This window comes from Perca fluviatilis, chromosome 18, assembly GCF_010015445.1.
Source record: "Perca fluviatilis chromosome 18, GENO_Pfluv_1.0, whole genome shotgun sequence".
Taxonomy (NCBI): domain Eukaryota; kingdom Metazoa; phylum Chordata; class Actinopteri; order Perciformes; family Percidae; genus Perca; species Perca fluviatilis.
In genome coordinates this window covers 14140770-14165362 of record NC_053129.1, presented here as the reverse complement: position 1 = coordinate 14165362, position 24593 = coordinate 14140770, and the positions used below count along the sequence as shown (strand labels likewise).

The 24593-nt window shown below is 39.7% G+C and overlaps 1 protein-coding gene across 1 annotated transcript in view; it reads right to left on the bottom strand.

The window, feature by feature from the left end:
• LOC120546405 (1-phosphatidylinositol 4,5-bisphosphate phosphodiesterase beta-4-like) overlaps window positions 1–20778 on the bottom strand; it is an 84643-nt gene extending 63865 nt beyond the window's left edge. Inside the window, exons 1-3 of the mRNA XM_039781330.1 lie at window positions 20500–20778; window positions 16935–16980; window positions 1161–1222 (exon numbers count right to left, since the gene is read on the bottom strand). The gene's annotated coding sequence lies outside the window, so the exon portion shown is untranslated. The remainder of the gene's footprint in view (window positions 1–1160; window positions 1223–16934; window positions 16981–20499) is intronic.
• Window positions 20779–24593: the final 3815 nt, after the last annotated feature.

Here is a 24593-nt window from a genome sequence, read left to right as displayed (position 1 = left end):
CGGCCTCTTTTTTTTTTTTTTACAAAAATATGTATAATAGAATAAAAAAGCCCCAGAATGGCACATGCAAATAAAAGGAAACAAGTATTTTCCAAGGCACTCGCAGTTCTTTCATTGTTTTTTGTAGAACTCATGGTAGAACTTTGTCCAGTATATTTTTCCGAGGCGAATCGAACGGGCAGCTACGTGCGGGGTCTGACCAACTTGTAGTTTTTGTTGCTATCACCTAGCAAAGTCTTTACGTGAGGAAAGCTGTGAAAGGTGTAATTTCCGGAGGAATCATAGCCAAATCAGTCTGATACATTGATGCTATTAACACTAAGTTAACACAAAGGAGCGCAATACTAATGATTTTGTTTGACGTTCCAGTGACGTTTCCAGTCTATGGTTCAGACTCAAACACACAGAGCTCTTTATTCAGGTAACAGCCTATTATAACTTTATTTTTATCAAAATGTCAAAACTCCTCCAAATCTCAGAGAACACAGATGGGATTAGTTATATTTTGAATGTGCACAAAGTTTTGAACATGAGCAAAAACCTTGCTCAAACACATCTGAAATATTACAGCTGGCCTCATGTTATGAGGTTTTCACACAATGGGATTTTGAGTGAGACAGCAACTGTTGTTTCGTTTGGCAAGAATACCAGGTGTGTCACAGTGATCTGAAAATGGCTATTTGTACCATAATTTGTCAAATCTGTCAAGCTGCTCTGTGATCATTCAAAGGTGTCCAAACCAGATTTCTGAAGGTAGGGTTAGACTCTTAGAGGCACATTTGCCCCATCAAGAGAAAATCGTTGTTTTTACCAATGAATTCTGTTAAGTGTTAATCACTTTGATTTCTGACACATAATATTGTCTGTTGGACTATTCATATACTGCCTAGATAATGCATGTATCTTAAAAAAAAAAAAAAAAAAAAAAAAACACTCACTATACTCAGTGGTATACTGTATGCCTACCATGTGCAATAAACCCTGACAATTTCACAAAATGCCTTTCCATGTACATTAACAGGAAATTATGGTCGGTTTTATAAAAGGTGACAGCAATTTGCAGTTCAAGGCAGGCAGTGAGCTGATGATTACGTAAAGGATTGAAAAACACTGAAAGCCTCTAAACTGTATATGTGGGAGGTGAATCTGAGTGTACTCACCAAGTGACAGAGGGACAGAAAATTGAGGGGAGGGAAACACTGCAGGATTGCACTGGACCACTCTAGAGAGAGGGAGGAAAGTCAGAAATAAAAAAAAAAATTAAATTAGGTATGTAATTGCATATGTACAATTTTAAGTTCATGATACGATTTTCTTTAACAGAATGAAATGACTGAAAATTATTCCTTTATTTGTATAAACTGTGCAAAACAGCAGATGGGTCCTCTAATTAAAAGTGCAACTGAAATAGTATTGTATCTTAAATTACAAAAAGAAACGAAAAATAAATCAAAGATTAAAGAAAGGCTTGTTTATTGCTAAGGCCATATGGGTAAATTTAAAGGATTTATTTAAAATGTAATAACTTTTTTCACCAGTAATTTGCTGTTTAACGACAAAAGGAAGAAGGCAGAAGGATATTTCACAACAACATTTAACACAACAAAAGCTTACAGAGCTGACTCAAACACAACAATATGTCCCATCACGGTTTATCAGACAGTGGCGGGGTCCGTGCTTTCTCAAAGTGAAGCTATTCCCCTCTGAGTCTTCAGCTGAACACAGTTGTACGTCCAAGTGCTGGAATTCTTTCCAGTGAAATAAAGTCACACTTTACACTGTTTAGCTCTCAGCATTTTAACAGTGTTTAAGCCAGCTAACATTACTAGCTGTAGGCTAACGGTAGGCTTACATTACCTGCTGTATGTTAACTAGTGTCATGCCATAGGCAAAAATTGCATCGAGATTCTTTTTTTTTTTATCTCAACCGGTTGTAATCTTTAAACATTTAAATACATTTTTAACCAATTCACAATGCATTGTTAGAGCCCTATAAAATTAGTCAAGTCTAATTTGCAGACCTCCACTGTGCTGCTGACTTACTTCATTATTTATCAATACAGTATTATGATACTTGACCTTATGTCATCATAAAATGTTTAATAGGTTAGGATTGTTAAAAAGCATTGTGATTATTTACGAGTGCTTATAACTATACTTATTGTTATAAGCAGATTATAAACTCAAATGTGTTTATAATGCATTTTAGACAAAGTGAACAGCAATTATAAATGATGATACTTGATCTTAAAAGTCATTATAAATATGCTTTATAATGTATGATTATAATTATAAAACATGATTATTCACAAGTGCTTATAAAGCAGTATAAGCAGATTCTAAACACATTGTAACTATGTTTATAATGCATTATAGAGACCGGCTTCATAGAAAGCATTACCGGAAGCTGCTTCCCTTGGTCAGAGAGTGGTGGAAATGAGCTGGCAAATTAGACAAACGGCACCACCTCCGCATCTGCTCTGTTGTAGCTTTTGAGTGGTAGGTCTGTCACTGAGAATGAAGAGAGCCTACTAAATGCTTCACATGTAAATGTAAAGTACAGATCGAGTCATAGGGGCAGACAGAGAGAAGGAGTGAAACAGGAACAAAGCTACAGATGGTAAGGATAATCCTCCACTTGGCAAGCCATCTTAAATCCTTATGTTCGAATGGACCGAAGACAAATTCCTTAACATTTCCTGTACTTAGCAGTGATTCTGCTCGTGTCTCTCATCACCTCATCATCACAGCTCCATCTTGCTTTGTCCAGTGAAGGACCGGAACTGTGGCGGTAATGGTTTATTTATACAGTCACTTTGCAAGATAAACTTTGTCAGATAAGCGTAGCCACGGCAGGATAGATTTCAACAACTAAGTGAGGGAAAGTTGCTGTTCTGCAGATTGTATTTACATCTGGATTTTAGTAAGCTCGGTTAAAAAAAAAAAAAAAAAAAAAGGATCCTGTGACTGGCCCATTTGTTCCATTTTGCAGAAGGCTTATCATACAGTACATTTTTGGGATATATTTCGAAAAGGGTGAAACAATTTTCTACATTAACCTTTATCATTCACAATGTTTATATATGGACTACAATATTGCAACATTTACCAAATGATGTATGTATATACATTCTAATTTCAATATAAGTGAGGCTACACCCTAGGGAAGCTACTGAGGTAACAGAAAAATGCTTTTTCGGTGTAATCAAAAGTAGATTCCATTTATAAAGGTTTATTTATAACCTCAAAACCCTTGGCGCCAATTGGTAGAGAGTGCACTCGAGGCAAAATACTGTACCTCCTGAGTTTGTCTTAAACTCCAATACTGCTTTCTAACAATACATGCTAATGATTATCCTGGAAACATTTGCCACAGTCATTTCCATTGTTGGAAATTAACACAAGCTCTCTGCCTATTACTTCCTGTATAGCCATTTCCTAGAGGAGGTTTTCTTTCCCAGAGGAACCATCTTTATAACTATCACATAACGAATTGCATGTTCATGATTTGAAAGCGCAGTCCACTTACAAAATGTGGACCAAAGTAGCACCAAGGATACTCCACGTTCTTAAAATATATTAATGAGACGAAGTACTGAAAGGAAATTCTGACAATAGAAAAGGAGATGTTCTTGAATATAGCAAAATGAACAGGATTATAAATTAAACTGCTTGGTTAAAATACCATCTCATTTAGATTAAGGTCAGCTACTACTCACAATTATGTAATAATATGAACGTATACGGTTTCAGTTACCCTAAATGACATTATATTCTTCAGAAGTAGTAAAAAAAAAAAAAACATAGTAGCAACCACTTCTATCTCTCTGCAAGACAACAATTGCTTCAATGGGCTCCATTTGGAGGGCCTGAATAGATGGAGTGTGTAATCCTCTAACAAAAGATGCAAATTAAACAAACTGTATCTCAGCAACCGTGGATCGTTAATACAAAGAGCAGCAAGACACCTCATCAAGGTGTGTACAAGGAATATTAAGGCATTGAGCCACATACAACCACATTGAAGAAAAATAAAAAATAAGACTACAGGGGTTTGGTTGGTTGTGTGTGTGTGTGTGTGTGTGTGTGTGTGTGTGTGTGTGTGTGTGTGTGTGTGTGTGTGTGTGTGTGTGTGTGTGTGTGTGTGTGTGTGTGTGTGTGTGTGTGTGTGTGTGTGTGTGTGTGTGTATTTTTTGGGATAACAAAAAAATATTGTTATATTGTTTTGGATAACAGCCTTTCACAGAAAATGATTTACTTTACTAAACAAAAAGAAATCAATTAGTAATCAGGAATGATTGAACGGAGTCAATATTTATGCAACTGGTAATCTCCCATTGATCCACTCAATATTGACCCTGGTCCATCCATCTTGTCTCTGGAGTCATGTGCCTCATCTCGCTCTCTCTCGCTTTCTCAGGCTCTCAGTCCTCTTCATGTGGATGGGGCTCTCCCACAGTGGCAGCTTATGTGGATCTAATATTCTACATGTCAAGTGGCCTCACAAGCAGAGAGCTGTTCATAGGCCTCTGTGGCACTAAAATACGGTTAATGTGCTCAAATTTTTTTTTTTTTTTTTTTAAGGGCATTTCTGCCTTTAATGATAGGAAAGACATGAAAAGGGGAGAGAGAGAGGGGGAAGACATGCAGGAAAACAGTCACAGGTCGGACTCACACCCTGGACCTTCTGCATCGAGGAATAAACCTCTATATTTGTGTGCATGCTCTACCAACTGAACTAACCGGCCACATCCAGTTTATTCTTTTGTTAAGACCTGTTGGCTTATTTTTTTGACAGCCTGTCTGGAACTTTTGAAAATTAAGACAGGTGAAAGAAAGTAGTAAAAAAAAGATTTTTTTTTGGGGCTTTTCCCTTTATTAGTTATTGACAGTGGATAGACAGGAAAGGTGGGAGATGACACGCAGCAAAGGTCCGCAGGTCGGACTCAAACCCAGGCCACTGCAAAGGACTCGGCCTACATGGGGCGCACGCGCTTACTGGGTGAGCTAGAGGTCGCCCCAGCACTAATAGTTTTATTAAAAGTAACAATGTTTTCGTCACACAGAAGAACTATACTAGCAAACTAGAGCGCAAAAGTACAACTATGGAAACTCCCAGCAAGCACCACTACCAGTAAAGTCCAGTGATAGATACACAATATCAAAACAAATGAAGGAATTTTGCTACCTGATAGGGTAGAGGGTCTCTCCCTCTAACGTCTGTCTGTCTGTCTGTCTGTCTGTCTGAGTAAGTAAGTAAGTAAGTAAAATTTATTTATATAGCACCTTTCACAGACAAGAATGGTCACAAAGTGCTTTACAGTCGGAACAAATAAAAGAAACAACAACAAATAAAATACAATCCAAAGCCATATTGCTAACTAAATGCTTGTCTAAAAAGAAGAGTCTTTAGGTGTTTCCTAAAAGTTTCAACAGAGTCCAAGTGTGTGTGTGTGTGTGTGTGTGTGTGTGTGTGTGTGTGTGTGTGTGTGTGTGTGTGTGTGTGTGTGTGTGTGTGTGTGTGTGTGTGTGTGTGTAGAGTATGGGAGTACTTTTAGAGGGGGGGGTATTCCGGGGTAGCCAGCAGTGCAGTAATAATTCCTTTGATTAAGGCAACAGGTGAGAGGCTGGTAATTCCACCCCTGCCTGCCAGATTTAAATGCTGTAAACAGTGGCAGCTCTACCATCATCACTCAATCAATGACAGCTCTACAGGGGAAACACACAGGGGTGCTGATTAAAAAGGACAGCACTGTTAACACAGCCAACCACACACACTCCCACAGGTATCACAAGATGGGATATGGCAGGGGAAGTGACATTATCCATGTTACCTGGAATAAACTTCTCTAAAAAAATAACAGCAAAATTTTCCACACACATGCAGGAAAACTATGGTCATACAACAAGAGTGACAGGACTTGTAAGGATTAGAATAGTGGCATCTAAAAATAATCATGCATATGCGATATGTAAAAGTAAATAACCACAAGAGTGACTGTCAAACATGTCTTTGATGGGAAAAGAATGACTGGGTGGATCAAAAGCTAAAAGCATATGTCCCCACCTCAGGAAATCGACCTAACCCACAGCCTGACGTGCAGCTCTCTGTGGGACTCACTGTTGGCTGCTTTGCTGCCATGAACAGCACCTGTCAGGGTACTGAGAGGATAGCTCTCTTATCGTCCCAAAGTCAACCATCTTCCCCTTTTATATTGCTCTTTTGAGAGTCACTGTGAAGGGGACATCAAACTACACTTCTGTGAGCGGAGGAGCACTCTGAGAAAAACCCCACCTCCTGTTCACCATGTGTCCCAAAGGGTGGCGGGGTTTCTGAGAGGGTTGAAGTAGGGTCACCAGATTGGAAAGTGCTGATTCTGTGGCCAGAGAAATGAAGCAGCCTCGTGTCTGTACAGCAAATATGAAGCAGCCGCCAGCAGCCAGTTAACGTAACGTAGCACAAAAACTGTAAGCTCTGTTCAAAAGTAGAAAAATCTGCCTACTAGCACCTCGACTCAATTAACAGATTATATCTTGTTTGTTTAATGTGGTGTTATAGTGGGTCATGTATTGTCTTGTCGTCCCTGTGAGGTTGTCGGGCAACCAGGGGGCTGTTTCACAAAAGCAGAATTTATAAATCCAGGATAACTGATAAAGTGAGGCTTGACCTAGTCTAATCTCTGCAGCCTGGCTTTGTGCGTTTCACGAAGGTCAAGTCAGGCTGAGGAGGAGCGACTAGGTCGAGCCAGGCTGAAGTATTTTGGATAGATGTGTGGTCACTGCTTTCCTTAATAGACCGCAAGGTCGATAGCCGAGTGCAAGCGTGGTAGACGATCACGGACCGCCTGAATGCGTATGTAGCCTAAAAATCTACATTTACTGACCACTGCTCTGAATTGAATTATCTGCCACTCTTTTCTCACTTTTTTTTTTTTTTTTTTTATAAATAGAGAGTTTCCTTCTTTACATATTATATGCTTTGCTCCTCATATGGACATAGAAAAGAAAGACACTGAAGAAATTGGAAACTATTCTACTAACTCTAGAAACTATAAAGATAAGTGATAAATATAATGCACCCTGTAAACATGAATGGAACAGAGTTTATTCAGTTATTTCCCCTCAGCAAAATAGAAGGTCAAAAACCATTGACGTGTCCTCTCCCTGTTACCTGAATGTACAGCAGTCTACACATATAGTTATTGGGTCAGTGAACTAAGACAATAAGGAGGATTGTACAATTAGGATAGGTTTTTATAATGTACAATCCTCCCAAATTATAGTCCCAGTTTACTGAACAAGACAAATTGTGTGCTACGAATGCCAATGTATTGAATCCTTTATTGTTAAAGAATACAAAAAAAATTAAACATCGAAAATAATTTAAGGTGCATTGGTCCACTATAGAAACACACATGTACAGCACTTTATATATTGCCCTTAGTAACTGACTTCATTTAAATAAAAAATGCTTTATCAGCCTTTTCTAATGATTTCAACAACTGCCATGATATATTCACCAAACTTCTAACGACAATATGAACAGCAGTCTTCATACAGCAATATCAGTAACTATGACTTTCACATGAATAATTATAAAAAATGATTGTCACAACTTTAAATAATAGCAGTACTTACATAAAACAGCAATATGCACCTGTTGTATTTTAATACAAGCTGATCACAATAAAGGTAACACCACTGCTGAGTGAACAGAAAAGGCTCCAGGATTAACACATCCTGAGGTTAGCCTGGTCAGAGCACGCTATTATTATGTGCAGTGAACTTCTGACATTTATGAAAGCTCTTCCAATTCTCTTAAAAACATTTAGCGATGCATCAAATATTTAAAGCAACAGAGGGAACTGTGACTTTTAACTGATCACAATGATAATTGTATTTTCTGTGTGATTTTAGAAGAATACAATTGAATGTTATTTTTCTTACTATGTCTAATTACTGTACGTTATATAATAAAATTTCAATTTTTTTTCGTGTAAAGATACATAAGAAACAAGCCAACCAAAAGACCAGCAGTGGCTTGAATGAATTGAATGACTTGAAACACTCTCTTACTGTCTTCTCAGTAGAATGTGGGTGAAATCGAAATGGGGAGGTAAAGACAAAAAGGAGAGGCATCTTGAGAGAAGCAGCGACGATGAAGGAAGAGAGAAGGGCAGTCAGACAAAGAGAGATATGCACACGCACAAAACATTTCACATACACTTTGACTTTTAAATTCTCCCTTTTCTCTGTGATGCTGTCAGGAGCCAACTCCCTGGAGGGCCAAAGAGAGAGGCAGCCAGAGAGAATAAAATCCAGGCAGAGTGAAAAGGTGAGAGGAAGAGGTTTTTCTACTTAGTGAGTCAGAGAGTGAACACCAAGAGAACATCATTCTTTTTGCCCTGAAGAATGACCATCTTACAACACACACACACACACACACACACACACACTCTTTACTACCAATAATAGGAATCCATTCAACCTCAGCTATTATACAGCATAATTTGCACACTGTATAGATGAAGCCTCTGCAGAACGCTGCCGCGTATTGCAGTGGTTTAGCCCTTTCCAGACTTGTAATATGTGTAAAATCTCTAATGCCAGTAAGGCTTTTTAAAAACGTTAAAATCTTAAGTTGTCACATAAATATTGCATTATAACTTTCCTCAAACTTGACATGATCATTACTGATGGAGATGTAATATTTGGCCTCTGGTACACAAGAGGGAGCGTGGCCCTGCTACAGACCAGCGGTGACTTGGAAAATAATGATATAGAGATAGAAAAGAATTATATATAAATAAGTATATAATTCGTATTGGCTTACATGCCAATACTTACGAGCCAGTGATCCTCCCGTGCTGGTTGTTAAACTGCCTACTTTCACATGAGGGATTCACAGGAAATGAGGCATGCATGTAAGCTGCTCTTTTGTTGGATTTCCGACAAAATAGCTGCGCCAAGAGTGTTTGCTGCCCCCAGGACTCTGGGTCCTGTGCTATTAAACTTGTTGTCACAGCAACCGCAGTGTTGCAAAATCACCAGGGACTGAAACTCTAAGGATTACGACTTTGCTTGATATTCATAGTCTTCAGAGTTAAAAAAAAAATAATTTTCTTTCTTTATAGACTGATCTGAGGCTTGACCTCATAGGATTGCAGTAATGACTTATTTAAACCTGAAACTGACATAAAATTGCCAGTGCATTTACATAAAGTGCCTTTAATTCAAAAGCCTTAAGTGAAAATAACTGCAACAATTTATTTGATTGTACTACAATGACACCAATCATAAGATTGTATTTCTCATTGATGATCTCCATCAGCAGATGTTTAGCTGAGCCAAGAAAGATAAACTGTTGTGAAATGATCAACCCTCTCTTTGTGAAACAACAACAACCGCTATTAGGGGTGGTGGGGTCAAGAAAATTTGAAATTGTTGTGATTTTTTTGCGACAATTTCAAAAATCTATTCCTTTCCCCCAAATGCATTTTTTTTTTTTAACCAATGATTCACCTAAATATTTTCTTGACGGTGACTACATCACCAAACAGACGGAAAAGCAGAAAATCCAAGTTATGTACTTGAAATAAAAAGGTCAGACTGACTGACTTGTAATGTGCATTCTCTTTAAAAAACTAAGTTTTTAGAAAATGTCTCATGACATAGTATCTCTAGAAGTGTTTTTTTTTTTTTTTCAAACTTTTGTTTTTGTTAATGAAGGAAAAGAAAAAAATCACAATACTCCTAGAATCGCAATAACTGAAGATCGCACCCATGTGTCGTGAAAAAAAATAAAATAAATCTAAAATCGGGACAAAAGCATATAGTCCCAGCCCTAACAGCTATTGGGTTGGATCACTGGCCACTTTACACCTCTTATTCAGATTTTCTTCAGCCAATATTTTGTGCTCGTTAACTCCACTGCCTTCTACGAGACCAGAGTCACTAATGGGGGCATGGAGACAATGCATGTTGAAGGTGCTGGAAAGGGTTTTCACTGAGTAATTGCCTTTAGGATTAAGAAGGTGCAGCTAGAAAAACTGTATACATATAATATGTGATATATATACACAGTATATATCATTTGCTGTTCTCCTTCATGTGGTATAGTTGTTACAGTGTCATTTAGGAAAATGTTAAAGTATGATTTAAAACACTCAAACGACTTTTTTTTTTTTTTTTTCATAGAGTTGTAAACTGCTAAATAAAGTTATTAAAACTTGAAAGAACAAAAACACACCATTAAAATCCACTTCGTCTTTCAATACGCAAGACAAATAAAGACATAAATTAGGCCCATATTAAATACTTCATGGTGTTCCACTCGGGGATATCTGCATAAAACCAGGCATTCCCTTGCAGCTATTAGATTATGCAAGTTGATAACAAAATAGAGACAATTGTGTGCCCAGCTCTGCTTGGACTTGTAATCTGGTACAGTAGTGGGATGCTCTTCTGGCACATACAGAACACATACGCATCTCTCTGTCATTGCCCACACAGATTAGAGCAATGCTGTATTAAAAAAAAAAAAAAAAGGAAGGAAGAAGAAGCAACATTCCTTCTGTTTATCTAGTCATCTGATCTGGCTAGCAAGTCATGTGTTGGAGGCTTGGCAGCATGCTTTAGGCTAACGCTAGGTTAACATATTCTGCCATGTATTCAGTTATTCTTTCACACTGCTCTCTCTTAATGTGAATACGCTGCATTCCATCGAAAACACACAAATGCTGCAGTGAAGAGGACTTTGCATATGACACATTTGTAGCTTCCTGGTTTTAGGTTGCTTGGAGAATGCCATGTATCAGAAAACCGTTTCTCATTCCACAAACAGCACTGATTTTCTCTTTTTTTCTGCTTATTGAAACCTCTGTTTTAGGAAACCACAAACAGCAACCTGCAATACGTTAGATACAGTATGGCATCTCGGGTGATGAGAAGGACAAGTTTGATTTGGTCTCTTCATGTCACACAAACAAATACATCAATACACAAGTAGACACAAAAATCTAATCAATAGGGGCGCCTGATTAGCTCACCTGGTAGAGCAGGCGCCCATATATAGAAGTTTACTCCTCCAGGCAGCGGCCGCGGGTTCGACTCTGATCTGCGGCCCTTTGCTGCATGTCATTCCCCTTCTCTCTCCCCATTCAAGTATAAGCTGTCCTATACAAATAAAGGTCTAAAATGCCAAAAAAAAAAAAAAATCTTTATTAAAAAAAAATCAAAAAAAAAAAATCAATAGTGTCTCTAAAGTCTTAGTTTCGCCTCCTTAAAATACTGACAAGTCTGATAAATGTACCATTTATTTTGCTGACTTCAAAAGATCCTCATCAGTGTAATTGTGAAGCCCTATTCTCTCCATTATTGGGCTGGCTGGGTAATAATAGCTATCCAGGAGAGAATGGTACAAGATCAAGTTTTGCATTCTGGAGCAGAGGTCGACAGTTTAATTGGAAGTGCAAATTGCGTTCACATGTATCCCCATAGTGGATTGAGCCATGGGTAAAGTGAAATGTGCACACCGCGAGCGTGTCGGCATTTAAAAAAGGAGAAGGGAGGATGGAAGGAGGGAAGAATCAAAGAGTGTAGGGGAGGCCAATATCTCTCTCATTCAGTTGCAATGTATTTTTAGAGCCACACGTGTAGCAGAGCTACAATTATTATTTACTGAAGTGTTGTTTTTACTCTTCTAAGCCTCTTTCACACAAACCATGATGCTTCCGCTGCCTGCTTCTGAATCAGCTAAGCTAATGCTGCCAATTTTTTTGTTAAGAAACAGTAAATATTGACTTGATGACGGCAGATCCCATCTGTTGGTGTGAGAGTAAGCATCTCCCTCTCGGTCTGCTTTGCTTTTCGCTCGTCACCTCTCCTGCTCTCTCTGCTGCTGGCTGAGAGTCTGCAGAGAATACCCCGGTCATTGTATTCACCCTCCAGCCACACTTACCCTTGCACTGAAGACGCACTCATCATTGATCTCTCCCTCTTCCTTTAAGCAAACGCTGTGCTCACATATTAATCTACAACATCTGGACCAGTGAGGGTTGAGGCCAGGTTTTGATCAGTTGTGTTGTATTTGAAGCCGAGACTGATTGAGTGGAGTAGTGGAGTTTGAGTTTATCAGCGAAGAGAGCAGAGGGCGATGCAGGGATTTGCTGAGCTTTTTAGTAGTGTCACAGGCTAGCAGAACTGTGCATCCATGATGATAAAGTGTTACATGTTTAGGTTTCATAGGTTTTCTAAGTGAGGTTAGACTTTTTAAGATAAGGTATAACTATGTAACCTGACTCCCCAAGATGGATTGCTTCGCATGTGCTCGGCATATCTATCTGGGAACTTGCCGTTGGAGAACTTTTGGGAAGGGGCGAAAATACTGGTTAGCTGATTGGATAAACCATCTGTCTGTCTATCACCTATGTTGGTGATAGACAGGCCAAATCAACCATTCAGATCAACGAAGCGTATGAAAATACAACCACAAGCCCCTGCTGCTGCAGGCAAAGCATAGCTCGTTAGCTCAGCAAGCGAGCAACATGTCGGTAAAGGATATTTGCCGTTTGTGTAACGAGAATTTACGAATACAAATAAATAAATAAATAAAATTTAAAAAAAAAGGCACCCTTTCAGGTTCCCGGTCCATATTCCAAAAAAGCATTAGCGAGCAGCTAACAGAATTAGGGCTACCGCTGTCTGAAAATACTGGTTAGCTGATTGGATAAACCATCAGTCTATCACCACCTAAACCCGCCTCAAAACCAACGCTGATTGGCCCAGTCGTTTGGCGAACGGCTCCAAATTTTCTCTAGGTCAATATGCCAGACTGATCTGCGAGTGGAAAACTGGAGCTCGCGAGATCAGGACGGTCTCACGAGGCTAAGAACTATGTTCTTTGACGACAAAACAACTAAGCCTAAATCGGGTCTACTGTAGTTAGTGTGGCTCAAATAGATGTAGACATTCTAACTCTTAACCACAACTAGACAGTCATTGAAGCTAATATTCTTGAACTTCATTGCACAAATATTCAATGATTTTTTTTTTTTCAGTTTTCATATTTACATTTAGATGAACATTAAACCGTTTTGGTTTTGAGCCATTTTAGAGACCAGGGCTCCAGACTAACTTTTTGCCTTGGTTGCACTGGTGCGCCTAACTTTTTTTATTTAGGTGCACCAGTGCAAAATTTTGGTGCACCCACATTTTTCAACGCTAACACTGAATAGCGATACACGATCTACAGCGCTGTATTGTTTTATTTTTTTTACAAAGTGGGCTAAATGTTCAGTTTTAAGTCAAAGCCACTTTTCACAAGCTCTTTTATTAAGATAGATAGATAATCTGAGAAAGCTCCTTCACTTGTTTTCAACAACAATAACAGACTGATTAAAAAAAAGAGAGGACGCCCGGATAGCTCAGTTGGTAAATATAGAGGTTTGATTCCGACCTGCGGCCCCTTCCTACATGTCACCCCCCCCCCCCATGTCTTCAGCTTTCCTAAATCCGAAAATCTTAAAAAAAAATTAAAAAAAATAAAACGACCGAAAGACAGGGGGAGTGCGATGGTGCATATGCTACTCAGAGAGTGACGGCTGACTCATCAGCGGCGTTACACCTGTCTTGTGTAGGCTATGAAATGGCTGTATCGTCACTGCGCTGCATTTTTATGAACTATGATCCAGAAGGCTCCGTCTCACACGCTATTACTCAACGAACTGAAGTTAGTTGCATTTAATAACTTCTAATGTGTTTTTCGCCGTGGCGGCTGCAATAACAGAGAGTTACCAGCGGTAACACTGGTACCAATACAGGTTTCCCTCTCATACTTAACAATATACAGCTGTGTTAATAACAATTAAAACTGTAGACGAATGTCAGCATGTGGACCGGCGGCGCTGTGTCTCTCCATGTTGCAGAGGAGCCGTGTGTCAGTGAATGGGGGCGGGGCTGCGCGGAGGAGAGATCCAAACACAGGCACGGCTTTCCAGAAGGAATGGGTCATGTAACGCAACATTAAACCATATCCATATAAACGACATCGCTTCGTTAGTGGAGAGGCAGCGGATGCGAGGGCGTTAGGTGCACCGGTGCGACCTAGGAAAAATCTTAGTCGCACCCTTACAAATTTTGGTCGCATTTGCGACCGAATTGGTCGCACTCTAGAGCCCTGGAGAGGCCATTTTGGCCATGATTATAAAGCAGGTTGAGGTGCTGTATAAAACTGAAAGTATCAAAATGCTCAATCCACAGAGAAATGCACACAACCCATATTCAGAAACGGTGCCTTTAAACAAGGAGTCAGGATTTCCGTATGGTTGTGATGTCACACCTATACCAAAAGTGAAAGTGCTGCTACAGTGCCGATACAGTCATTCCCCGGCTGCAATGACGGGGCAGAGAGTCTGCCAGCACAGATACGGAAAACCCGGCAACTGTGACTAATCAGAGCAGACTGGGCTGTTTCGGAAGGGGGGGCTTAAAGAGACAGTCGCTAAAATGAATCAGGGTGAATTCAGAGTATATTCAAAAAGCCAGTGAGAATAATAATGTGCTTTTTGAACATTAAAGTTTGTAAACATGAGGGCTGTGCACTAAAAGTCGAATATTAGAATAGGCCTGTCCCCGACTAAGAATTTACATAGTTGAATAAGAATCGTCAAGTCTTGCCTATCGTCGACTGATCGTCGAATTAGACACTCGCAATAGGAATGGATGTAGGTATGTTGACTCTGCTGCTGCTGCTGCTGGTGACATTGCTGCTAGTACAGGCATTGTTGATGCATGACTGCTGCTGCTGCTACAGCACATGAGTTTTGACCATTTGTAAGGATTTGAAGAGAGGTGCTTAATAGGAGCCACCATTGACTCTAACATTGGATGAGCCTGATGTTCTTTTTAATACTTCTGTTTTTCTGAGCCCAATGATACTTTAATCAATAATTTACTACAGTAATGCTCTATATTAAAAAAACACTTTGATAGAGTTCCTCAAAAGGAATTTCTATAAAAAGGTTATTGACCTGAGCCTTGTGTCACTGTATTGTACTTACATTATTTTATAACATTTTTAATCCTGGGGAGGTTAATCCTGGGGAGGTTAATAGGTTCGGTTAGCAGATACATAAGGGGCCACCTTAAAATGAGCAAATGCACTTTCCCTGCTGTACCAAATACATGTTCAAATAAACTGAACCATGACCACAAAACTGAGAAACATGAACCGTGTCTATTGTGAGTCATTCTATCCCTCATTGACTACAAAGAGGGGAACTGTGTTTCCGTCTGTCACATCTTTGCTAACATGCAACCACTTTAGGACAAAATGGAAAACCAGCAAGCGATTGTTACGGTGATTGCTTCTTCTTCTACCGAATTGGTCCTAGGCCGAGAACCACTACAGAATTTGGGGCAAAGTTATATCATGTTTTACAAATCCCCAAAAGAGGGCAGCTGCTGAACAAAGGCTTGGTCAGGACCAATGAACTGGTAATGTGGCAAGTCTTATACATGTTTTATATTTACCAACTGATGGGTGTTAGAGTCCTGTGCTATGTGGGAATCATAGATTACAATGATGACCAAAAATAGGGGGAAATAAATAAGCTAACGGTGACAAAAGAAAGACGTACTAAAAGAAAATAAAAATGGACAATAATTTATGATACATCCTGCAATCACTTTAAGTAACAAGCATACTTTTTCTAAAAGAGCTATTGAGTTATCCACTTCTTCCGTTAGCACAGTGCAGTGAATATTAATAAGTAGCCAGGAAATAACAGGGCACTGACATCTCAAAAGTCAGCAGATAATCTCAGATATATAGCATTTTCATGAATAGAGAGACGGAACAGTGTGTAAAATCTGTCTCTATGCAGTATGTCATGCTTTACGTTTTAAAAATAGTTTAGAATATTAAAGTCTACTTATGGGCCTTATTTTTGCCATTGCACTGATGCGTTGCTTGTTATGGAAATAACAGCATAAATATTTACAGGGTACTTGCAATAAAGCAAATATAGTTTGGGATAATGAAAATGTATACCTCTCTCCTAAAGTAGAAAGCATCTGAAAATTAAATCAGGCCCAGCCAACAGACCAGCCTGCATGCTGCTCAATACATTATTAACACAGATTACATCATTAATACAGAACATATTATAGAGAGCAATCACCTCTCAGCCACATTACAGTTTCTAGCTTGGCATAAGGGAGTATACAGCAGCAGCCACACAACCTGCTTATCCCTGAGTGATGTCTGGCTCTGGATCGGCGAACACTTCACATCAGTCTGGTATGAAAGATACGGTGAAAAATAGGGCCTCCTGCTTTCGTCACTTAGCACAGATTCAACAAAATGTCAGTAGTTTCCATCTCTCAATGCAACTTGTTTGCAATGTTGAACACTTTGAAAAAGCATCTGTATTCACTGATGAGACCAAAAACGCAAAATAAGAGACCGAAGGATAACTGAGCTAAATATCAGATGGCAGGAAAGTCCTTAATCATTCCTCACCTTCTGATAGTTTTGTTTCTCTCCCCTTTTGTATTTTGTGCATCCAGAAACCCATTAGATTACACACTGAGACATCAACAGATTACATAACTTATCAAGTAGGCCATAGTTTTCATACACATTATGCATACAGTTTCATCAATTGCCTTAATTAATGCAGATTAAGTTATAATGTATCACATTTTAAAAGTTATTAATATGTAATCATGAACCGGATGCTCTGGAAAGAGGAAACTCATATTGAAGAGGTAACCTGTGTTATACTAAATTATGGGAACAGATCCTTTTCATCAATTGCTACCAGATGGTAGCCAGCAGTGCCATTAGACAGAATTAGACAGAACTGGGACTGAAGAAAAATAAATATGTGTCGCTGCAGTGACCACTGGCAGTGAACAACCCCAAAACTCACCAGTTCAGCATCAATAACGTTCAGTGGGAGGAGCTCATGTCTTGGCCTGCAGAGACAAAAAAGGACATACAGTAAGAAGGAGAGAGAATTTCATAAATCACAGAGGCCTGGATCTGGACTTATTTGGCTGAGATTTAAAACCCTGCTATACAGTAGGAAGGGCAGGAACTGAGTCGAACCACACAGAGAGACAAGCAGATACCACATCGCGCTACTCCCCTGCCAAGGAAAACAAAGTAGATCGCAATATCGACAAACCGCTTCACCACGGCCGTAGCTCGTCAGACTTTAACAATAAGAACATGCCGAGGGCTGTGAGTCAACATGTTTTTGACATATTACCACAACACTAGGCCTGTCAGTTGGTGTGCCAGGCTGCTTGTCTGTTGGCCTATCAATGTGTGGTCTGTCTGCACTTCCACATTTCTAGATCCCTCTGTGAGGCCTTTAAACATCCATGAGGATGACTGACAGCTTTGTCAAGAATGCTGTGAGAAGAAACTGCGCTGTGATCAAAACCTGATAGGCCCATCAAAACAAAAGGGATGGAACTAAAGACTGCCAAGCTAATAAAAAGACAAGATCATCCTAATTATAAAAAGAAAGAAGAAAATAAATAAGAGGGGAAACAAGCGAGGGAGCACGCCAGCTATCAAAAGAGAAACAAGCAATGGAGATGTACGCAGTAAACTGGCAGGCAGTGGGATGGATTACAACAAAGTCCCTCCAGAATAAACCTCTAACCTTCGAGCAATTCAATATGATGCTGGCAAGTGCGTCACTGTGAAAACATACAAAAAGAGATTTTCTCACTTCATTGCTGTTTTCAAGCAAACCCTACAGCTACATTCAGGCTACACTCTGAAAAACAAGCATCCCAAAAAATAACACTGGGCAATGTTTGGCTTAGACAAAGTTCATGGCCTAATCAATCTAATTCTGTACTGTATCTATGGCTGCCAACACAGTCACATTTGTAAACCCAGAATTTATATTTCTAATAAATGATTGGCATAGGATGTCTGTGCCAGGATGTCGTTTTCCTTTCCTCCTCCTCTCTTACATGCTGTCGTTTAATCCAAGAGTCAAAATCTAGTTTTGTAGTTAGCCTCTCTGTGACTCAAAGCAAATATATTGTTATTCTGTCTGTCTAAATCCACAGATATAAAAAAGGAAAAAAAAGGAAATGCAATTTACCTTCAACCTATCCAATTCTGAACAGTAAATTAAATTACACCACACTACGTGTGACTCGTTTTCAAGGTATTACACAATATGGCTCCGTACTCTGTACTTGCATCACATTAACAACCAGCGGAACTACAGTAGAGCAACAACTACAGGAGAGTAGCCTTTGGAAAATATTTAATTTCTTAAAGCTATATGGATACAATTAGCCAGGCAAACTCTTAAAAGTGTGCCAGTCAGTGTTCACAAAATCTGATTATTATAGAATATCCCCGACACCAAAAAGACATTAAATTTAGAATGCATACACATAGGATGCAAAAGGTGCAGTTAGTTTTGTTCCTCAAATCATAATATAACTTATAATAGCAGGTGATAACAATGATCTCAGTACATTTGCAAAAAATAATAATAGGGATTACCATTAAAGCCCTAATCATGCAGCTATCCTATTAGCAAATAGGATAGCACTGGACTGGACTGTTCAGCACCTCCTGAAAATAACCAGATTCTATCAAAGGCACTTAACACTGAGTGCACCAAAGATATTGCCCTTACAACGTCATCTGGTCCAAAAAAAGAAAATAATAAAACACCTGCACACCCTCAGTTAGCCTTTAAGCTTCTTAGGCCGCTGCTATTCATCAAAATGCTTCAGAGTCCGGGTTTAAGCCACAGGTAAGGGATTGTTATTGTGTAAGGGAAAAGTCATGTTTGCCTCTGTAATCACCAGTAAAACGTTTACGTTGCAATGTCAATAAGCCAGAGCAGAATTTGCTTTTCTTAACATAATAGTTGTGATCTTTCATGGGCTTTCTGTAATTTTACAGCAATAGACAATGACACACTTTGCGATCTGTGACCAAAAGCCTGTTGAGATTAGATACGGTGGCCAAACAACATTAAGATAAACTGTAATACACCTGATCTGCATTTTACAAGACGAACATAGGGTTCCTCTGCAAATATGGCTCATAATGTATAAGGAGACACACCAAGTCGGTGTGAACAGATGGGATAGCCAAACAAGCTTGTTAAGGCAGCGCCATCTACACACATTCATCAATTTATTTTTAAGGCTGCCAAGCGAAACCTTGAGCGAAATAAAACATTATGGGCTATTTGCACTGCAAATAAGCCTACAGAGTAACATGCAGGTTATTCCTGAACAAATAACACTCTACCTGCTGGGTGTGTGTGATAAAACAGGTTTTGAAAATAGAAACCCGCTGTCTGACTCTAGGTCGAACTAGAGTCAAACTAAGCAACGCTGTCATTTGAACCAGCATCAAAAGAAAGACACTTTTTTTGTATTTCTTCCCCTTAATAAAAATGGATGAGAAGTCCCAAACAAGAAATTGACATTGATTTAACCTAGAATCAATGTCAAGGTATCAACACTGAAATCCAATATTCTACATCTTTTTTAACTCATTCATGTCATGCAAATGGACTGAATGCACTGAATGCAGACCCAGCACCAAAATCTAATACCATTTTAACATCTTCCTGCTCATTGGTTAAAATGGATGGCATTGAAGATAGACTAAACACTAACTACGTTCTGGTTGTCCTGACAGTGAATCAATGACACCTTGCTGTGGCTGTCTGGGATGTATGCATGGCAGCTGCAGCTCCCACATTCACTTAGCTGACTAGCAGCAGCTATAGACGCACCAGTTTAACGGATTTAATTAACATTATAGTACGATTCTTTGGCGGGGCAGTAGGATGCGAATACTGCAGTGCAGCAAGCCACAATGTACACACGTCGGTGTAACGTTAAATATAGGACATAAAAAGCACGGCTTGTCCGTTGACTTTTATGGCCACTGTGTGCATGCAGTGTGCACTATGCCTGGCTTCTGATCTATCCCGCTACAGCTAGCTCCACTGGCTAGCCTCCCAGCCGATGGAAACATCAATAATCCCTGCATTTCACGAAGTTATCAAGCCGCGGCGGCTCTCTTCTCTATCGCGTTTACCTGGAAGAAAAGCCACAGTGCCGAGGAAAGCGAGACTAAATTCGATATAAAATTGATAAACGGTCCATTTCAATGCGCCTGGCTAGCTAGCTAGCAAAAGCTACGGTCTCCAGCTGTGTGTATGTGTGAGAGAGACACACAGAGACAGAGCGAGGCAGTGAGAGGATGTCTGAATGATGAGAGCAGGATTTGAAGTGAGCCTCTGAAAGCTACTAGCGTGATGGAGTTAAATGAAAAGTGTCCGCGGGCTCAAGTGCATCCGTCCAGCAGCTAAACAAACACATTAAATTCAACACAGTCTAGCTCACGTTTAAACGGAGCAAGTCGGCACAGTAACGTTAACTCTGAATGTTCCGTTAACACAGCAATGAGAGAGAGTGTTTGTTTCTTACTTGATATCGGTGTTAGGGACGGGTTTAATCCGACGGCGAAAAGAAACAATGCTTTGCAGAGTCCGGGTCGGGATATTCTGTCTGTCTGTCTGTCTGTCTGTGTCTCTGCCCGTGTGTCTTCCAGTGGCTGCTGCTCTATCCCGTCTCCCTCCGACTCTCTGCCCTGTCTCCCTGCTGCCGGAGTGTCCCAGTGCTCTTGTACCACTCGCCCTCCAGTGGAGAATGAACGTGGCCCTGATGCGCTTTGATTAGGAACCCCCTCTTCAGCTGCTGCAGCACGCGCCCCCCTCCCCCACCACCACCCCTCGACAAACGTGAATTTCAGTGCGTGCGCGAGCGTTTGTGTGTGTACAAAAGTGTGCGCAGATGAGTGAATGAGTGTGCCTTGGGTTGACAGAGTGAGTCATCCAGCAGAACCAGACCCAGCTCCTCCCTGCTTTTCTCTAACAGCTGACTACTGTAGCCGCCATGCGTTGATAAAGACAAACACTGCCTCCCCTTTGTAAAGTCACTGCTCTGTTTTTCTGTGTGGCTACTGTAGCTGAAATGAATCTTTATGACATTAATTCATAACCATAGCCTGATTATAATAATCTGATTCACAATTTAGTCAGTTAGCTGGAATGTAACTGCAAGTGTAAAATGGGAAGATATAGTGGACTTTGGGGAGCTATAGTTACGTGAAATGCATGTTCTTCTGTGAAAACTGTTGAAGCATTTTTCTTTACAGGGCTGTGCCAGCATTGCTGACTTGTGAGAGACACATTTAAAAAGAATGGTCAAAACAGATGCAGCAGAGCTATCCTAATGTAACATTAGACCAGTATACATTAGACCCACCCTGCAAGGTCAAAGTCCACATATTTCAAACTAAACACTCCTAATTTGTAGCGCATGTTTTGTGTTAAAAGATGAGCAGTCCTCAAATAACCCTGATGAGGATTTTTTTCAGACTTAAGACCTCCAGGTCTTCCAGAGCCACAGAATAAGTTGTTTTCACAGTAGTACCCCAAACGAAATGGATGTTTATTTGTCATATCGATGGAGTACCCTTGCAACCACTGCATGAATTTGTTTCCCAATCCCTGTGTCACAGAATACAAAAGTAGACTAAACTGCTGAAACATTAAAAGGAATAGCCCTCTGATACAGTGCATGCTCTTGCATTTCTGTGCTCATTAAGACTTAATTGTCTAGAAAATATGTGGTGAAAGAATGGTGAGGAAAGTCCTCCAAAGAAAGGACACTGTGCTTTTCCTCATCTCTCTTAAAAGAGAACATTTTAGGTTTTGGAGCATGGTTTTATGGATAATGTTAGAATAACAATATGAATTGGACTCAGAATAGATTGAGCTAAGGTTTAATGTTAGCATTACTTTCGGGTTATGTCTTGGGTTTAGGATTAAGACTGGATTAGGTTTACATTTGGTTTAGATTAGGATATTTTAGGGCAAAGTGGAGAGGGCTAGGATTTGATTTAAGGCCAAGGACTGCAATTAGTCAGTGAAGATCATTGTAAGCACTAAGGCACGTAGGTTAACGTCTCCATGCATTTATGTGTCTATCAGTGTATGTGTGTGTCTGCTCAGTGTACCTTCCAAGCAGCACCCTGTGGTCCTCTCCTCTTCTGCTGTCCTAGTGCCTCATTAAAGCCCAGTTACAGGACACCTCCTCCTCTTCCCCGCAGCAGATGGACAGACGCAGGGTGATAATATATAATAATATCCTGGGAGTTTGTTTATATAACCCAGAGAATCTTATTAAAAAGTCGCTCTCCTTCCGTCTTGAACTCGGGGTTAATTAGCTCACTTCCTAGTTGCTGGTATGCATGGAGGCCTCTGAATGGTCACAGTGGTTGTTATAGGCGACCAGGCTTGACTTATCTCCTGTTGCCTATTGGGATTCTGCTGAGGAGCTGAGACTGAGAAGGACACAGTGTTTATGTAGTGTGGAAACACCCCCCCCCCAGAACATGGAGGCAAGCTGTGAGCACACATGTCCACATGGCAATGCAGACATAGTATGCTTTTACACAGAAACAATAGGCACCAACACTCACACAATGTGTAACACACTTTGTTTGAAAATGTGTTGGAGATTGAAAAGGTGTTATCACTGGGCATGGCAAAATAGTGGCAGTGGTATGTGAAATGAAACAGACGCTTGAGTGGATTTAAAAAAAAAAAAAAAAGATTAATTTGACTTTTTAGGCACAGTATGTGCAATACAAACATGTCCACAATGTACCATAATGTGCACATACTGTATATTCTCTCTGATGACACAAATGGTCTTGCATTGCCAGATGAAAGTCCTCACTATCTTTGTGCATTTTCGAAGCAAATTTGCATGACTGTTTTAACAATTATAATTTCAGTGCTTCTCAGTCTGTAAGTGGTAACCAGTGATTCATTAATGGAAGTCTTCCTCTTAGGGTTATTTCAAATATATTGTTACCTAGGAGATGATAGGAAGTAGGTCGTCAAGACTTCCCCATGCCCCTGAGTGTGTGACATACAAACCACACATACACGCCTACATACATACAGGACATGCCAAGTTGCCCCACAGATACTGCCAAACACAATCTCTATAGCTGGGTTTGCTTTGTTGTAATGCAGTTTTATAATTTTCAGTCTCTTTTGTACTCTGTTTCTCCGCCATCATTATTCAGTCTTTCCTATGTTACAGAGACTGTGGGGTAACCTTGAAATCTCTATTTTAAGTACAATAATAAAGCATGACGAGACGGTGACGAGGAAGGCAAACCAAATGCAAACACAACCCGCAATTAAGGACTGGAGAAAAGAAAGATAAGACAATAGACCTACTGTACTGAGGAACTGTTTGATAATTGAATACAAGAAGGTGATGTAAAGCTAAGAAAATGAAGACAATGAAGTGAGGTATGAATGACTGAAATGTTATTAAAACATGTATGACATAGACAAATATTAAGTGGTAAAAATTAAAACACAATTCTATTCAATGACAAGTCAAAAGACACACTCAACTCCAGCAAAGTACAACAATAGCCACATTTATTTTAATTACAGGCAAATTCCCTTTACACTATTTTTTTTTTTTAAATCAACTTCATGTTTTATCCTTTATGTCATACATACATTTACATTTCCAGAGTGCATACGCGTAAGTTGATGAGAAGGGGAGGGGTGGGGGGGGGGGACTGTTAAATAAAGTGATTCAAGACTAAAAAGAAGGATGTCTCGCATTTCTTATGAGACACATGTCAAATACTGCTCATCACAAGCATTACTCAGTAGTGGTACTGTACTTAAAAGTGCACACAGCCTATTCAATATCAGACAGCTTCATATAATATAATATAATGGCAATTTAAACAATGATGCATTTCACACATTCAACATCAAACAAGGCAAACCAAGGCACAGGACTCTCACATCAATATCTTTTTAAAAAGTAGTTTGTACTTACATTGCAGGTAATCCTTCACATTCAACGTTTTTTGTCGTTTTTTTTTTTCAGCTGAAATATGATTTGATATCAAATGGCCCGTGAGTTAAATGGCACTGGACAGCTAGGAAGTCCAAAACACTTTCTCGTGGTTTCTAAATGGGTTAAAAGTTAAAGAGGAAATAGTCCAGTTGTTCATTAGATCATGTCAACGCTGGTGTTTCACAGATATAAACTAAGCGTTTGGTGTCTGTTTGAACATAACTGAACTATTCCCCCACTTCAAACAACAGCTACCAATTCTGGGTGAACATTGGGTGACATACTTCCTGTGGTCCTGAGCATCTGCTCTGTGTACTGGGGAACTACACACACATTCCACTGTAGGTACACAATGAACCACTTAAGAGGAAGGCCACTGCTCTTTAAAACTACAGCAGGATCCTCTTTTTTTGTTTGATTATCCTGGTTTGACTGTTTTAGTTCAACGGAACAAAGGTAACGAATACAATGGGCAACCTGGTAACTTGAGCCAGCTACTGTTGGATCTAAGAAAAGGGTGTGTTGTTATGTGGGTATGTCTTATTTTAGTCCTGTCCAGCTAACGCCACAGTGATGTATCAAGCCACACTGGGTCCATACTGTTTTGCAGGTTTTAG